This window comes from Mus caroli, chromosome 4 (genome assembly GCF_900094665.2).
Source record: "Mus caroli chromosome 4, CAROLI_EIJ_v1.1, whole genome shotgun sequence".
NCBI lineage: Eukaryota > Metazoa > Chordata > Mammalia > Rodentia > Muridae > Mus > Mus caroli.
Window position 1 is genome coordinate 8,587,535 of NC_034573.1, and position 18,546 is coordinate 8,606,080.

Sequence of the window (18,546 nt, forward strand, 5' to 3'; positions counted from 1 at the left end):
GCCATGTCTCAGAGATGAGCAGCTTCAGTTGAAGAAAGGAAAGCAGTGGTTTCAGTTTAAGAAATTTCATTCTGTATTTCTGAAGAACAGTGGAATTATTGATACAAAAATGGAGATTTGAAGAACCCTTGGATCTTATTTACCTACAGTAGCACCTGGCACACTTCAGAGACTCATGGCCTGGCATCTCCTCTTGGGTAAGCATTTCACAATTCATCTTTATGATTCAACATTTCCAATGTTAGCAATTTACAGTAATGAGCCATAAGTTGGCACCCAGGCAGGGTGAGACAGAAGCAACTTTCAGCATAAGTGAGGGATATACTCTCTGCCTTCTGAAGGCATCTTAATGATGCTAAGTGGTCTGGACATTTAGAGGAAGTTCAAAGGAACTGAATCAATTGTGTATCATTAAAAGCACAGGACTTAAGACTTGGGAGGAGGAGGAATGGTATCTGTTTGCCTGTTTTATGGTCTGAAGGGTCTGAGGAGTGGCAGTGTATATGAATGTTGAAGCGATGCTTCTACTTCCTAGAAGCACCCATTTGACTGTCTTATTCTGTGATAATGGTTGGGGTCCACACTACCCTGAAATAGGTTTTGTGAATCCAGGAATGTTTGGGAGTCTTGAGACATATTGCTTATTATTGTTGTTTTTGTTTTTGTTGTCAAATAAAGGGCATCTTTGACAGAATACTACATCATCTTTAATTTTTAAATTGATATGTATGTAACTGAATATAGAATCTGTATGTTTCCAAGGCCTGTTCTAAAACAATATGAAGAATAATTTAAATAATTTTGAGCTATGTTCTTTTATTCCAAATTATTTCTTTTGAGATAGTGAGAATGAATAGCCAACCCATGTACCTTATCAACCACACAGATTGCAACACTCCACCCTAGGGTCAGATTCTTAATATAAGAACAAAAGCATTCTCTCTCAGAGTGGAGCATTTAATATAGCTTCATTACTAAGTAGAGTAGACAATTCTAGTGCTGGAAAATTCTTACCAGCTAATTTTAGATCCACATTTATGTTTTTCTCTATTACCCGGAGAAGCACCTGAGTATGTGCTTAATGGAAGAAATGTGGCTATTGCCTATAAGAAACATGGGATTTAATCTTAGCCTTGACCCTGACTGTTGGAGTGTCTCTGGGCCAGCCACTTTATCTCTTTACAATGCACTTTGTTTTTTTCACTGTGCAAAGGGCATGCTCCTGTCTCTGGCTGTATTCTTGTGAGAAAGAAGGATGTAGTGGGAGGAGCCTGCCTAACACAGGCTCTGAGGGGAGCAGAGGCTCCGTGAATGCAGTAGTTAGCTCTCAGGGTACAGCATGGAGAGACCAAGTGGCACGATCTGGGCTGAAGTCAGAGCCTAGTGAAGAGGGTGTGTAGTTTTCTACCATGTTCTTGTTTTTACTTCAAGATGTAGCAGATGTTCCCTCCAGATGTCACACAGATCTGAATCTAGGTCAAAGTCAGCTGTGTCCCTCATTATTGGGGAGGGGGCAGTATAAGAAGATAGGGAGGTTTAGGGGGTATGCTCAAATTACATTATATACTAGTATGAGGTATTCATAAAAAACACAATGTCAATATTATGTACAAGGGATATATAACAATTAAAGCACCACACCGCTTCAATGGCTCCACAACCACACCTCCCTCTTCTCTGCAGAGCCTAATCAGAAGTTTCTGCCTTTCTGCCTTCTGTTTCTCTGCCTTGCTTGCTTTCCTCGATCTGTCTCATATTCCTAATCTGTGGAAGCTGAGGTGGGATGAGAAAGACAAGGTTCAGTTCTTTCCCTGTTTCTGAACTGACTTTCTGTGTTCACAAAGACAATAAAAACGCAGATGTGAATGTGTCTCTCCAGCCAACAGAATGCAAGTCAGAACGAATCCATGCAGAATGCTGTTGCCACTCTGTGTGTATCAGCCTTGTTAGCATAAAGCTGGTTTTCATTGTTCAAAGATCGTACCTAAAGCAAAGGTTGTTCCTAAATACAAAGTGACCATCTGATGTGATGTGAATCAAGCCTCATCATTCAGGGTCCACATTTGTGGGCTCACCTGATCACTCAAAGTTATATTAAACCAAGGCTAGGTAATACAGAAAGCTTTTTTTTTTCGGTCACTCACAGACATGTTCAGAGTAACAATGATTTGAGTTGCCCCTAAATATAATTATCAAAATGAAGTTAGACGTCTTCTGTTCTTGTTTCCTTAGAGGTGACCAGAGGATGAAGATATCAGGGGCAGAGTGGGGCAGGACAAAAAAGCTCTAGTTCTGGGGCCAGTAGAGTTGGTACTGAACCCCATCAGCCACAGTGAGTAGGATAGCTTCTGTCAAGTGACTAAACATTTCTGAACCTTGTTTCCTGTTTTTTATCTATCTTCTATATCTATCTCCTCTGTCTGTCTGTCTGTCTGTCTATCTATCTATCATCTATCTATCTATCTTCATCATCATCATCATGTATCTACCTAGCTGCCTGTCAAAGTATACAAATATTGTTGTGGACACATAATGTAGATGTTCTCATTCTTAGGCACAATGGTTCAATATTCACCATTTCAGTATTTTCAATGACATTATAGAAGACTATAAATAATAAATCATGAGAGTTAATTGTTGTATTTATACATTTGTGATTGTATATATGTGTTTTGTACACAGGCTGGAAAAGTAGGCTGGGGTGTTAAATCAACTTTGGCGTAAGTAAGCATTGTATTAATTATATAAGCATTATGATATGGCCCATGTCCATGCAGCTAGATCAACCTAGAGTCTGTGATACTCATTCTATTGGGGATATAGTCTACAGCTGAGCTGCTTGCACTTAGCATTAATTCATTTATTCATTCACTAAATCAATTGTTCAATGTTTCAATGAACTCGTATTAAAAACTATTGTACCTAACCCCATTAGAGATGCCTAGGAGATAACAGGTAACCGCCATCTATCTTTTAAAAAGCAGAAGAAGGGAGGAGACAAACATGCTGCTAAGATTCTAAGGCTGTGGTAAACTAGGACTCCTGGCTTCCATCAGACTCAAATTCTTCATGTGAACCTAGGTCTCCTGATTTCCGAGCTCCACTCTACAGGTGCTAGTTGTGCATTTGTGTTTGTATGTGCATGTGTCAAAGAATACAAATATGAGAAGAGAGATGACTGATCAGTTAAGAGTTCAAACTGGCCCCCTAACAGGTCCCCAGTCCTGTCCTGAGCTCACAACAAGCTATCACTCCAGCTCCAAGAAGATCTAACCTGTGGGCAACTGTCACATGCACAATTTCCAACACACACACACACACACACACACACACACACACACACACAGGAGGTAGGAAGAGGGGGAGAGGGAGAGGCATGTGGCTAGTGATTGGGATGAGGCACACTGGGCATTGGTTGGTACCTTTGCTACTGTCATTTCCTCTATGTTTCTCTGTCATTCACCTGACTCCATAGAGCACCATGGATGCTGAAGTTCTTTCTCTGAACTCTCACTCGTACCTCAGCATGTGTAGAATTCACTGAAATGGAGACTCTCATTTGCTCAAATAATTCCTGAGCATTGAGCGAAAGTCAAACAAATACACATGCTTTGGATGTGGTCTGCATTCTCATCAGAGATAAACACACTGAAGTTATTTCCTCCCATTAACATGCACATCTAAACTCCAGTATATTGTCTTAGGTTATTCTAATGTATGTAAGTTTTAAACCACCTTGATAGTATTTATATATAAAGTACTGAGAAAAGCTGTGGACCCCCTGGGAATTGCTTTGCTGTGAGATACCCCTGACCACAGTCTGTTAAAGGACCTACAATAAAGCACCATAATGGTAAGGTCTTTCCCTTAACAGACACAGGCTCTGTCCAGATGATGTAGATCTGACCTTCTGGACACTTTGCAGGATACTTAGCATAAAAGTAGAACACAATTTGCATAAAATGCAATATACTTTATCTCTTTTATCCCTGTCTTCTTTTTTCTCTTCGGTTTTCCCATCATCTATATGAGACATTTCAATCATCCATTTTCCTGAATTTGTTTATTGATGTGGATTAATCTGAAGGTGCTTTTATAAATATTTCCAATTGGGATAAATTAAGTGCGAATCTTGATGCAGAGCCTCTCTGACAGTTTTTGGTCTTCTGTATCTGTCAGCTTCTAGAACAGTTTTTTTAAATTTTTATTAAAGGCATGACAAATTTTTCTCCCAGTCTAAAATAGGTAGAAACATCTGAGCTGACATGGGTTGGGTTTTCTGTTCTAACACCTGTTAGGTTTAAGATGCCACCTGGCCATGGCTTCTGGCAGCACAGTGAGAACATTACAAGCTTCAATTCTGAAGACAGGCTGCCTGAGCCCACACTCTGCCTTTATCCCTTTCTGGAACTTTAGGCAAACTATCTACGTCCTTATAGCTCAGTTTCACCATCTGCAAAGTGGGGCAGATGCTGTGTATGTCACAGAACTTTTCAGGATAGGAAGTGAAAAGTCTCCTAGACCATACCAAACCACACTTCTATTAAATTAAATGTTTTTGAGTGTTCAACAGATGACATCAGTTGTTATCACTGATGTTATCTAATGGAAGCAATTTCTTTAGTTCCTGGATTGATTTGTTAGTGTGTTGATTATTGTCTGACAGAAAATGTTGATTTCTATTCAAAGGTCTGGATATTACAGAAGCTATGAATTAATTATTCCTCAAGCCTCGAGTACAGGGATAGGTCTGCAGAAACAGTGGGCTCTTCCTCCTCTGGTGAGGGCTTGGAGAAATACCTCCTAAAGTTTTATCTCTAGGGAGACATGTTATAAGTTACAGAATCTGGGCATGGTGAGATGGATAAAAGAAAGAAAACGGTGGAAATGTCATGCATAGTCTTATTATTTTATCAAGAAACACATTGGCTGCTTTACAAAGTAGAATTGCATCAGAACCACCAGGGAGATTTTGATAACACAGGTTTCTATGTTCTAATCAGAGCCTAGTACATTTGAATTCCTAATTTTTTATCCTTCTCGGAAATTTGTATCTAGCTAGCCTAACTCCAGCAACTGAGCATTTGCACATCCTGGAGATGGCAGTCTGTGTCCAAGGCAGACATCCTAGAGAAGATGGACTCTTTTAGGGCTTCTGGGCTTTACTTCTGGCTTGGGGACATCCAAAAGCATAGGGGAATGAGGGAAATGTCCATTTGGGTGGCAGTCCCTTGTTTTCTATGACTTTCTTTACACTGCTCTTGGAACTCAGACAGGAGTTTTTGGCTTTCTATCCATTAAATCTTGGCCTACAGTTATAATTCTTGGTTTTGACATAAAACCACTGGGAAGATAAAACAACAACAGCAACAACAACAGCAACAACAACAACAAACCCTGAATCATGGAAATAAACTGTCATTGCTATAAGGAAACAGTGTGTTTGAATGGTTTGGATATTGATTCATAGTTAAGAGTGTTAGCAAAAACTCAGAGCCAGGTTTGTAACCCCTGCCACTAGAGGGCAGACTGCCAGGCAGTTTATAATTTGTCTCACGTCTGGACTCTGATCTTTTCTATCTGGGTTTGCTCTTTTCTTTGGCTCCTCCACTCACTTTGTTATTTTATTATAATCTTTTATAAGTATCATAAAGTATATAAAAAGCAAGCTGGATATTTTGTGATATAAAATGATTATATTTCTCCCTTCCATATCCTTCCTCCAAACCTTCCATATACCTCTCCTTCAAATTCATACTATCTTATTTCATTATTAGTTATTACATTCATATATGCGGATACATGCTTCTTCCAAAATAAAATGTTCTCAGTCTGTATAATGTTACTTACATTATGTATGTTTCCAGGGCTGACCATTTGGCACTAGAACACTCCATGGTTCGCTTTTTCCTGGAGAAGACTATCTCTCCTCAGCTTTCCTCAGTTGTCTATAGTTTTCATGCGTGCGTGTATGTGTGTTGTCACGTGTGTAAATGTGTATGTGTGTGTGTGTGTGTAGGGTTGAGGCTTCATGAGCTTTGCCCTGTCCTCTTAGGCATGTTCATTGGTAGTGTTCTTGTTCATATCATATTTGGGCAGTCATGAGACTTTATAGGTATAGCTTCTGGCACTACTAGATGAAACTATCTCATAGCAAACTCTTCAATTTTCTGGCTCTTACAGTTTTTCTTCCTCCTCCTCCAAAATGTTCCCTGTAAGCTTTCAAAAGAGGGAAATAACCAAGAGTCTGAACCCAGCCGTGGGCTCTATAAACCACATCAATGACCAGCGTGGCATACTAATGCTAAGAGCGTGGTAGGGGCATCATGGTGGAAAGCAACAGCTCTCTAATTGGACTTAAGATCTGCTCAACAGGAGGGAAATCATGCTTAATATTGGAAAACTAGCCTACTACTTTGTGCTTGTGAAGTATTGATTATTAGAAGAGTATTTACAATCACTAGTTTATTAAATCAGCATATTCCCTAAAATAATATTTAACCATTTATTGTTTTCTCCACATGTAAATACTGTCCTCAACAAGTTGGATTTTTAATCTGTAGATGAATATATACTGTAATATTGGCATAAAGATAGGGTTCCCAATGTAAATGAAGAAAATACCTAATAAAAAAGAAAGAAAAAAAAAAGATAGGGTTCCTGTCCCGAAGAGTTCACACAGAGTCATGGTATATGTAAACAACAATCCTGCTTTAATAAATGTTGTCTAGATGATGTTGGGTGATGGCATTATAAGATGCACATCTGAGGAACTTCAATAATTTGTTTGGCAGCACTTACTTCATGCCTTCTATGATCCATTGGTTCTTTTAGAGACATGAATAGACTGTTTGACATGACTGTGACAATTTTTGACTGTAATTGTGTGACTGTCCCCATGTAACCCTGTTCAGTTTTCCACACATACTTTTCCAGTATCTTATAAGGAACAAGAACAATTACGATGATAGACAGAGCTTTACAACAAGAGTATAGCACCAGCAGTGCCAGGAATGTTCCTGGCAGCCCTGATATTAGCTTGAGATAAACTAGCTATGCTGCAGCTTAAATGCAGTTAGTTTTTTCTTGACCATTATATACACTCCTGTTTCTCATTTAAAACATTTTGAGCAGACTCAAGACCACATTCAAGCCCACTACATGCAATCCTGGATCTGTCTGCTTCCTCCAGTCTCAGTGCACCTTGAGTTGGCTCTCATACGATGAAATCGAGTTGTATTAGAACAGTCCTAAAGATACTTATTTCCTCAGACCAGAAGAACTCAAGACTACAGGAAGGCAAATATGTAAGTAAATTACTACACTAAAATGTGATTTATTCTCAAATAGAGTATGTATAAAATTCTGTGAAAACACAGATGAGGACCAATTAATTATATCTGGAATAGGAAGTCTCAAGGAGAGAGAGAGTTACAGAGAGGTGATGACATTTCAGCTTGATCTTGTGCATAACAAATGACTTCCTATAAGATATTTTCCACCTGTTTTGAATTAACTAAAATGATTAGGTCTTAGGTTTTTATAAAGGTCATCTCTACTAGAATGGAGAGAGTGGAAGGCTCTTGTGAAAACAACCATTTAAAATGCATCAGTCTGATTTTGAATGGCTACCAGAACAAATTAGTACTAAAGTTCACAAGAAAGACCCAGATTGAGAAATATCCAGGGACTTGATAGAAAATTCTCTCTCTCTCTCTCTCTCTCTCTCTCTCTCTCTCTCTCTCTCACACACACACACACACACACACACACACACACACACACACACATCTATCCATCTCTCTGAACCATCCATCCACCATTCATCTATCTATCTATCTATCTATCTATCTATCTATCTATCTATCTATCTATCTATCTATCTGTACTTCAACCCAGCATAATTAGCACAAAGCAATAATGTTAATTTCCTACTGAAATATATTGCCCCTTAGTGTGCATTGCTTTAGTTTAATTATAGGAGGCAAGGAAATAGAGATTAATGAAATCAATAGGGGAAAACAAGAGACTTGGCCAACACTCAATGGAAAAAAAAAAAAAACAATTCTGTGTTTTCCCAACCTGCCTCATTTTTCTTCTGTGTTTCCTTCCTATTTCCTGCTGCCCTTGTTGATGTCTGCTATTGGCTTGCAAAAATCTCCTCTGCTTGATTGTTTATTCTCTCATTTCCCCTCCATGGAGGTACCACATTGAAGCCTAACACTGCAGATAAAGGAGCTTGAGTTGCCTGGGCATAGTTACTTGGGAAAACTGTTTAATAAAGGACATCTGGACTGGGTTTCACATAAGTGAGTGAAGCTTCAGCTTGTGTCATGGAAAGCCATGGAAATGTGAGGCTACTTATCTCTGTAGCTGGTCCACACTAGTACAGCTATCATCTATTAAATGAAGGAAGTTCTCATCCTTTAATGGTAATATCCCTTATCAATCTTGCATCTGTCCTCAGAATCAAGAAACACATGTCTTTTGAGTAATTAAAGAACTATTTTCAGAATACACAAGTTAGGGTATTCTCTTCATAGAGAGAGTGGGTGATTTCCAATCACAGTCTAGAAATTATGAAGAAAAATGGATCATAAAAATAGACAGATCATTCAGTTCTCAGAGGAGGCTACTCATGCAGCCAAGGATGGAGTAGCCAAGACAGGTCCTGGGTCTGACCAAGGACACATGAATGTAACACAAGGGGGTCATGTTTATGTGAATGTTTTACAGAGGGCATTAGGTTTAGTTCCAGAAGGCCTATATTTGTTTGGCAAAAGGATATGGTTTTGAAATAGCCGATCCCATTGATGATTTATGAATATATATCTGTGACATCTTCATAGAGCTGAACTCTTTACTCAGTCAGGAATATTTCAGAAGCATAGTAAGCAAGACAGATCCAGGTTTTGTTCACAAGAACTTTAGATTCTGATAGAAAAAGTAGACATTTATTATACAGCAATGGGTGTAGTTAAGAAAGTAGGGCAAGGCATACAACATTTACATCTAGCATTCTCTTCTCTTTCTGGACAAAAAGANATGCCCACACTTCTGTCTCTTTTGAAAAACAAGAGTAACATAAACATGATCTTTCTCTATATGCAAAATTAAATTTGGTGGTTGAAAAATGCCCATAATTTATCTTTTTGGTCATAATGGATGAGATGTAAAGAAAGAGTTGGGAATAAGGCTTGGGAGTGCATGTCAAAATTTGTCATGAATATGCTGATTTATGATGACTTTGACAGGGCTGTGAAAATGCATTAATCTCTGAACAGGCAGCCATGTATCTCTATGTGCACATATACCCAAGAATTTCCTTTTAAACCTATCACTAGGTCTCTCACTGCCTGAGGCCTTTTAAATGCCTTAATAAGGTGTCAAAATTAGTAAATTATTGAGTCTATAATTATTGAACTGGTTTTCTTACATTTAAATCCCCATGCCTCCAATCTATTGCTCATTTCTATGAGATTAGTTTCCTTAAGCTCAGTCCATTCTACTTAGTTACCCTGTTTAAAATACTTTGAGTAGCTCCTGGATTCAATCAATTGTACCTATCTCATAATAGCAATACAGCATCCTTCTTTGGCCCCATGTGGACTTTAATTGCATCAATAATCACCTTGCTCCATCAAGCTCCAAATCTTGACTCTTCCCCAAAGCCCACAGTGCACTCTATGCCTTGCCTTAGTTTTATTTTTTCCAACTATCCCACGGCTTTCCACTGACTCCCCACCCACTGTACTTCCTGTACAACATTTGGTTCCATCAAATATTAAGTAATAGGGGTTGGACCTAAGCATCAGCTCATTAATGTTTAGCATCATAGTGGCTAAGGATTACCCTAAATGGTGCTTCCCAGGATATATCTGCCAATTTTGATATGGCAGAAGGATAACTTACTAAACCTCATCTCTTTGCCTTTCTACCAAGTATGGTTTAGAGATGCTTTTTTCCCAATCAGCTTCCTCTGTTGTGCATTCTTCAGAAGAATGGGTGCCAGGGATAGGGACTGGTCCATGGATTACTTATGGAGTTTGCAACTAGGGATCTTTGCCTCTTAGTTTGGTGGCTGTCCATCATCCATCATCTTAGTACTTATAAGATGCATCATCCCAATACCAGCAGAAACCCTAAGAGTGAAGATACTTGCATTTCTTAATTTTTTAAAAGTTTGTTATGAAAACTTTGCAAATAAATAAAAGCATCACACACCAAATTTAACAAGAGTTGTAAACAGTTACTCATCCCAGGCTATTCCACTCTGAGCATCACTGCCCCATAGGGGGGCAAACTGTGAGACCATCTTGGTATCCCTGATGAGTTAAAAAAGCAGTGGAATGATGGAGAACAGTGATCCCTTGAGGGTACAGGACATCCTTTGACAATAACAGGAACAGTCAGAAATTGTTGAGTGTCTGGGGACAATTAAACAAATACCTTTAAGATCCATTTGGTGTTTTCTTTAGCATCAGGTACTGGAAAGGCAAGGATGAAATATATACAGTTCTCAGTGATCCACCTCTCTCTCTCTCTCTCCCTCTCTTTCTCCTCGACTCTCCTCCCTCCTCTCCCTCCCCTTTTGTTTCCTTTCTTTCTCTTCTTTCTTTCTATCTTTTGAGACATGGTTTTGCTATGTCGTCCAGGCTGGTCTCAGACTCTTGATCCTCCTGCCTCATCCTTCAGAGTGCTAGCATTATAGTTGTGTATGTCACAACACTGGAATCCAGTTCTAGTTCTTTAGACTTTATCCTTGTTTCTAAATCTTGATAATGTTACTGTCACCAGTGGTAATATATTGGAAGTAATATTAAGGAAAATCTAACTATATTTACTTAATGTTACTCTCTATAATTTGACTTAGAATTGTATTTTATAACATACATGATACATAGTAGAGGCTATATATTTATGAATAGCACTATGGATATATTTATCCTAATCACTCCCTTTTATTTAACTGATCTGATACAACTTTTCTTAAAACCCCTTGTTTTTAACTGCCTTTGCCATGAAGAAACCTAATTCTTTAGTCTTTATTCACCAACTAACTCCTCTTTTGTTATAGCCCAAGCCTAGGAAGCCCATCTGGTAGAGTCTCCCCGGAATTAATGAATTTCCTTTCAACACTTATCCACGGGAGCAGGAATGTTAGTTCACACTTTACACATCTCATTTTATTCATTTATTTCTGATCATGCATTGGAACCAACGCTGCCCTTTGACATTTACAGTTTTCATTTCAGTATGTGTTGGTTTGAAGTTTGAAATCTTGATCCTAATTTCATGAGCTTAGCTTACCATACACACCTTTTTGCATGGTCACAATAATTGAATACATAGCTTAGGTGGATAGTGTACCAGATCTGAAAGCTGGCCTTTAAAGTTCCGTCTTATACCTATGATGTCACTAAAATAGCTTGGCATGCCCTTAATGAATCTGAAATACAAAAATTTATAGTCTTAGTTTTTTAAACTACTAGTTAAATATGTTAGAAAATCTAATAATTACTAAATATCAAATACTTATTTCTATGGGTAAAGTGCAGTGTGCAGAGGAGCAATTTAATTTCTTTTCTTTTCTTTTTAAGTTGGACTCTGGATCAGAGATTTTTCTTTTTTGTAATAGATCTAAATTTATATCAGTTGGCTACTGTTTCCAGAACAGCCTTGTCACAGCCGTACATCATCTCATCTGAGCAACTACAGTAAATAATTGGGCCCGTGAGACATGGTTTTCCATCTTCTCTGCAGCGACGCCCTATAACCTCTGGGTTCTCCCCTGGGTCTGCAGGGTGATGGTACTGTTGCCTCTGGCCTTTTCATTTATTATTTATTTCATTTATTGCAGGCCTCAGAACAAATTGGAATTGGCAAAAATGGAGAGCAAGACTGTGGGATGATAATAGGCAGGGTCCACATGATTTCTCAGAACTGCAGGAGAGCAGAGAGGCAAGAGAAGGGTGTATTTGTACAAGGAGATGGTCCAAGCCAGGAGACTTTAGATGCTTTTAGAAAACACTTGTGCCTTGGTGATGTTTTCAGATCTTCATTACAGTGAGCTGGCTGAATAAATTTTAAAAAAATTAATTTTGTTTTCTTGTGGTCTTGTAAGTCATAATACAGCCTCGATTACAGAAGACGAGAGAGGAACTGACCAGGAAATGGGCACATATACGCAGCCTGCTTCCCACAAGCAAAACCACTCTCTAAACCTCAGTTTCTCTACTCACTCCACATGCTAGTAACCCTTTCCTGAAATAAAAAAAGGACAGCTCACTGCTTACCCATAGCACACTGTTTTCATTGGCTTTTAGTTAATTAGATATCTTCGACTTTTGTAAGAAGGATAATTTGCTACAATACAAGTAAATATAATTCAGTAGGTTTTATCATACAATACTCATCTTGGACCAATTCTTCTGAAAGCAGAAAGACTTTATTATTTTTAAAATTCTGGTTTTGCAATGTGAGGGATTGAACCTAAGATGTCACACAGCATGTGGTAAGTGTGCACTCTGCCACTGAACCAAGGTTCCCAGCATCTGACAAGGAGCTTGTCAGTAGTGTGGTCCCAAGTGATATCAAGGAAGGCATTTTATTTACAGACAGATGAGAACATGTGAAGTACCTGTCTCACCAAGCAACCAATATCGTCGGTGCTTAATACAAGTGGGTTTTTTTCCCTCAAGCGTGTGCTTACACATACTCCCCCCCCAACAAACACATACACACACACTCAGAACAAACAGGTGTACATCTATTCTGTCACTCAGGATTTAGGATCTATACATGGATCCCGTGTTATGTATTTCTATGATATGTGACCTGAGCGAGGTGACAGACAAGAAATTTCATTATGTATTCTTCAGGGGAGGAAACTGAGATTTAGAAAGGAAACATAATTTGGGAAATTGCTTATGTAGGGTTCAAACTCAGTTTTGTCTAACTCCACTAATTCTACTCCTAATCAATACGTGAGACTGCCATGCAGCTAACTCATGCTATCCAGGTGAGCATGTAGTTACATAGTGCCATTTAATGCAGCTCTACTGAACTATTTAAACATAAACACTGAACAAGAGCAACTTCTGCCCAGTTTCTGTGGGCTAGGAAATTAGTAGAATTCCTTTTAACGAGTGTGTGTGTGTGTGTGTGTGTGTGTGTGTGTGTGTGTGTGTGTGCATGTGCAGGTTTGTGCTCAGGTGCCTGAGGAAGCCAGGAGAGAGCATTGGATTCCCTGGAGCTGGTGTCACAGGCCATTGTGTTGTGAGTCACCTGACATGGAGGTTAAAAACCAAGTTTGAGTTCTCTGAAAGAGCAGCAAGTATTCCTAACTATGGCGCCATCTCTCCAGTTCCCAATTCAGAAATATCTTAACAAGTCAGTTCTGACTTAGGATCTCCTATCCAGTTGCTTCAGGATGCTGGCTAAAACTGTAGTTCTCTGAAGGCATGGTTTATGCAGGAAGATAAACTTAGAAGGTGTCTCACTTACATGGTTAGCAACGTGGTACCAGTCCAAACTGAATGTTTCTGCTGCTCTGGGTGGCTATTTCAGAAACTGCTGAGTGTCCCTAGCATGGTGGCTGGTTTTCTTCAAAATGAGTGACATGAAGGATCAAGGTTGATTCAGTCATACCTTTATAAACTAGCCTCAGACGTGACATACCATTGCTTTACCTCACTGTGTTTGAACATCCATCTCTGATTTGATGGGTAAAGATCTGTGTGTGTGTGTTAACAGTAGGAGACACAATCATTCAGGGAGTTTTCTAGGTTGGTAATTCTCCCAAACTCATCCTTATTCTATTTCTATAAACCCTTCAAGCCAATAAAAGTCTTCCATTGAGTTTTTCCATTGAGTTTTCCTCCTCAGAATCTATTGAGCATCTCCCTTCAAGCCTGGAAAATGGTGACTGTGTAGGAAATTGTGGTGGTTAATGTTGGTTTTCTATATGACAAGATGGAGAATTGCAAAGTCTAACTACTGTGCACATCTGTGAAGAAGTTTATAGACTACTTTTATTGTGGTAAAATAGCCAACCCTGAATGTGGGTGAAATCAGACCATTGACTGGGTTTCAGGACAAAAATACCCAAAAAGTAAGTCCTAGCATTCACATCTCAGATTCCCAGATATAGATGCATTGTGATCAGCTGTCTTGCCCACTGCCATCATGTGTTCTCTACCACAGTGAACCGTATCCTCAAACTGTGTGCCAAATAAAACCATCCTTAAGTTGTTTTTCCAGGTATTTTTTTTTTATTATTATAGCAACAAGATGAGTGAGAAATTTAAGAACCTGGTAATGAAGACTATTTTGTCTACTTTGTGGAAATAATGAGAGCTGGTTCAATAGAATGGTTCTTCTTAGTGGACCAGAATCTCAGTGATGTGCTCTGGAGAACATCTAATCCACAACAATATCTAATGCACTGGACAGCAATGGAGCAGGTTTCTTTGATAGTCCTCTTAAGAACCAGCCACAAGTCAGTTCTGCAATGCACAATGAGCTGTAAATATGCAGTAATAACATTGATGGGTGGATTTAAAAACACACAAAGCATATCGGTGGATGTCTCTTTGGGATCAAGAGCATTATGTTTCTTTCATTTTACTAATATTCTAATCTATGTATCCTCTTTTCTAAATATAACTTAATGAAGATGAACAACTAAAACACTGCTTAAGACAGGAACTGTGTGTTCCAGAATCTAATGCCTAGTGTGATTTTTTAAAAATGCAATACACTTCCAGTCTCTGCATCTTTCTTGTTCCAAGGATGTCATTATCAATACCAATATAAAATTTTCATTACTTGAACCATTACAATATACAGGGAATGGATTTTTCAATTTTCAAGTTCCAGTGAGTATATTAGCAGAATTATCTGTCATCAGGCATGTGGCAATGCCAGTAGCATCTCTAATTTTGATTGTTCTGAATCTTTGTGTTGATACAGGTCTCCAGTGGTAGAAGACCAAGGCTCTATTTGCAAGACCTCCCCCCTCCTTGTCTGACCGACTTCCTTTATATCTTATTTCATCTTCTCTGATCCCTTAAAATGGCAAATGCTAAAAGCAATCTCTGAAATATTTTGATAAAATATATTGATAAAATATGCTCTAGGATGATTTATTTTGTGGGTTATTTTTAATTATCACACAAATTAATGAAGCTGATTTATTAATGAGGGACTCTGAACTTTCCTGGAACATTACTAAATGCCAGGGGCAGCACTTAGAGGAGACCTGGGACCTCACACTTTACGGTGATTTTGAACTTGTGCACAATATGGCAGCTCCATCCCTTCACTGCATTGTTCCTGAGCTGTAGATACTGTGGCGGATAGAAAAGGAGGTGTGGTGGGACTTAAGAAGAACCTTTGGCTACACTTGGCTGGGCAAGTTAGAATATAGCAAGCATCCTTAACTGAAAAGTAACAGTCTCCCAGACTTTACTGCAGCAGGGGATTGGCTCTGGGTTTGCTTTGGTTTACTTTCAGTGTAGAAAATAGACAGAGAAGGCAAATGTGCAGCCCAATGTCAAGAAGGTGGCTAGAAGGTGATGGGTGAGCTTCATGTTAGTATGTTTTCTGGATGATATTAATCAAACATTTTTATGTCTTTAAATGTGAATTATTTGGAGAAAGTAATTAAAGAACAGATGTCACTTTTTTTTTTTTGAAAAATGTCTCCTTTAAGTGAGTGAGTGTGTGGTTGTAGTTGAGCAGAGAGTCCTTTATTATTGTATGCAAGTTACATTTGTCTGGTAAACTCGAACTCACATGACAATGCCTATGATGCTCTATTACTTTGTCATCCTGTCGCCAACTTTACCCATGGATGTGAGTTCCTTTAACATCTTTGTTATCACCTATTCTTGCTCTCGGCAAGTTTTTACCACATAAATTTAGTACCTTCAAGGTCTGGTGGTGGGAAGTCTTGTATAGCTAAAATCAAGAAAACTGCATTCTTTCCACCCCTGTTGGAGAATCCATCCTTGCACTTTCTACCTTCAGGGAATTTCCCACATTTCTTGCCTCCTTGATCCCTTCTATCAATGATATCACTCTGACCTCTGTTTCTTGGTTGCAACTCCTTCTCTCACATTGGTACTCCTTCCTGTTTACCTCTTTTGAAGGCCACGTGATTACACAAGTTCTCTTTTGATGGCTCATGGGAAAATACTCGACCTCAAATCTTTACATACCATCCAGCAAAGCCTACTTTTCATATCAACACATGGTATCTCAGATTCTAGAGACCAGGCTGTAAAGAGTTCAGAGGAACCATTATTATGTCTTTATATTCAGCTAAAAAGATAATACATCAGTTTGATGATAAAAGTACCATGAGCTCAAAACCTTAAATTTGACTTAGAACAACTGGGCAAATTTTTGGCAACTTTCATTCATTCATTCAGTAATTATTTTATTTATTCACTTTATATCCTGATCACAGCAACCCTCCCTCCTCTCCCCCCAGTTCCACCCTTCCCCCCTCTTCCATCCTCCACACCCCTTTTCCTCAGAGAAGGGATGCCCCTCTACCAACCTTACGTGGTTCATCAAGTCTCATTAAGACTACTTCATCATCCTTTTTCATTGAGGCCAGACAAGGCAGCCCAGCTAGGAGAAAGAGATTCAACATCAGGCAACAGAGTATGAGTTAGAGATAATCCCAGTTCTAACCGGTGGGAATCCACATGAAAACCAAGCTGCACATCTGGTACATAAGTGTAGGGGACGTAGGTCCATTCCATGCATACTTTTTGGCTGGTGGCTCAGTTTCTGTGAGCCCCAATGGGCTCAGGTTAGTTGACTCTGTAGATCTTCTGTGGTGTCTTTGATCCCTCTGGGACCCTCAATCCTTCCCTCAGCTCTTCCTCAAGACTCGCTGAGCTCTGCCTAATGTTTGGTTGAAGGTCTGTGCATCTGTTTCTACCAGTTGCTGGATGAAGCCTCTCAGATGACAGTTGTTCTAGGCTTCTGTCTGCAAGCATAGCAGAGTACTACTAAGAGTGTCAGGATTAGCTCTCATCCATGGGGTGGGTCTCAAATTGGGACAGTCATTAGTTGGCCATTCTCTTAATCTCTGCTCGGTCTTTATCAATGCACATCTTGTAGGCAGGGCAAATTTTGGGTTGAAGGTTTTGTGGGTGACTTGTTGTCTCCCTTGCTCCATTGCCTGGCTATTGGAGGTTTCTTTTCTAGGCTCCATATCCCCAGGTGCTAGGAGTCTCAGCATATCCTAGGGTCACCTTCATATCCTCCTAGGAGTGTCCATTCTTCCAAGACGCAACTTAATTAACCGTGTAGAACCTTCCTTTTTATATGCAAATAGATTGGACCCAAAGTATATTATGCACTCAGTACAGTCACACATTCACAATTTTTTGAAAGGACCATGTATTCCTTCATACTAAAGTAAAAGTCTAAATGAACACTGGCATGGTGCTTGTGTCAGGAGTCTGTAGGCTGGTGGAGGAGGTCATTGCTACATATAGAATCTCCCAGGGAACACAAAGCACCATAGAAAATCTTGACTTAAAGACTTGTGTTTTGAGGTCTTGGGTTGAAGAATGTGATTTACGATTCAGTTTGGGGAAGACTTTCCTCGGAAGTAACTTCTGAATTGGGATGTGGACAATTTAAAGAACTGAACAAGGATCAGGGATGACTCAATGGGCAAAGAAATGAAGAGTGCTGTTAGGGAAAGGAAGGGCCTCCTGGCAGGCAGAGGTGGAAGCCCAAAGGCTCATGGGATAAAGGAAGAGAGAGAGTTGGATGGTTCTTGAGGAGGTGGCGTAGGTAAAAACTACATCACGATCATTCTAGCAGTTAGTGTATGAACCAAACTTGTACTTATTTAGGCAAGTCACATAGCTTTTCTATGTCATAATTCCTTTACAGATGAAATTGTGATAATTACAATCGTTCTTGGAGACTGGCTAGCTGAACATAGAAAACAATCTCCTTGCCCAAAGTATATGCTCTATAAATTTTACCACTTGTCATAACATTTCTGACCTTGACCTTATTCATCCTTATATTGATTTTACAATGTAAGTAAAACTTAGGCAGAAGGCATTAGCTGGCTTCTCTAGGCTCCTGCATCAAGTCTGTGAGAAAGAAGGGATTTGAGAGATGGCACATCTGCCTACTTGAACTGGAGCTCTCCACCTTGAGTGTCAGCGTGCCTGATGGTCACTTCACCAGACAAATGGGATTACACTGAAATGTTTTGTATAATGCAGACTTAAATTTGTAGGTAAAACACTGCCTGTTCACAGTTCCCTCCCAAAACTGTTTTCTTCAAATGTACTTCATACATTCCATACTTTTAGTTACATAGCTTTATAACAAAGAGCACATAGGATAGATAAAGCTGACCTGTTTGATTTCTTCTCCTATTTATTTTCCATGTGATTTTAGTTAAGGAAGAGGCAAGAATCAGCACTAGATTCCAAGTGTGTCTGTGTATCCATCAAATCTCCAGCATTATTCTTCTTGTTCTGGATGGTAGAGTTTGTA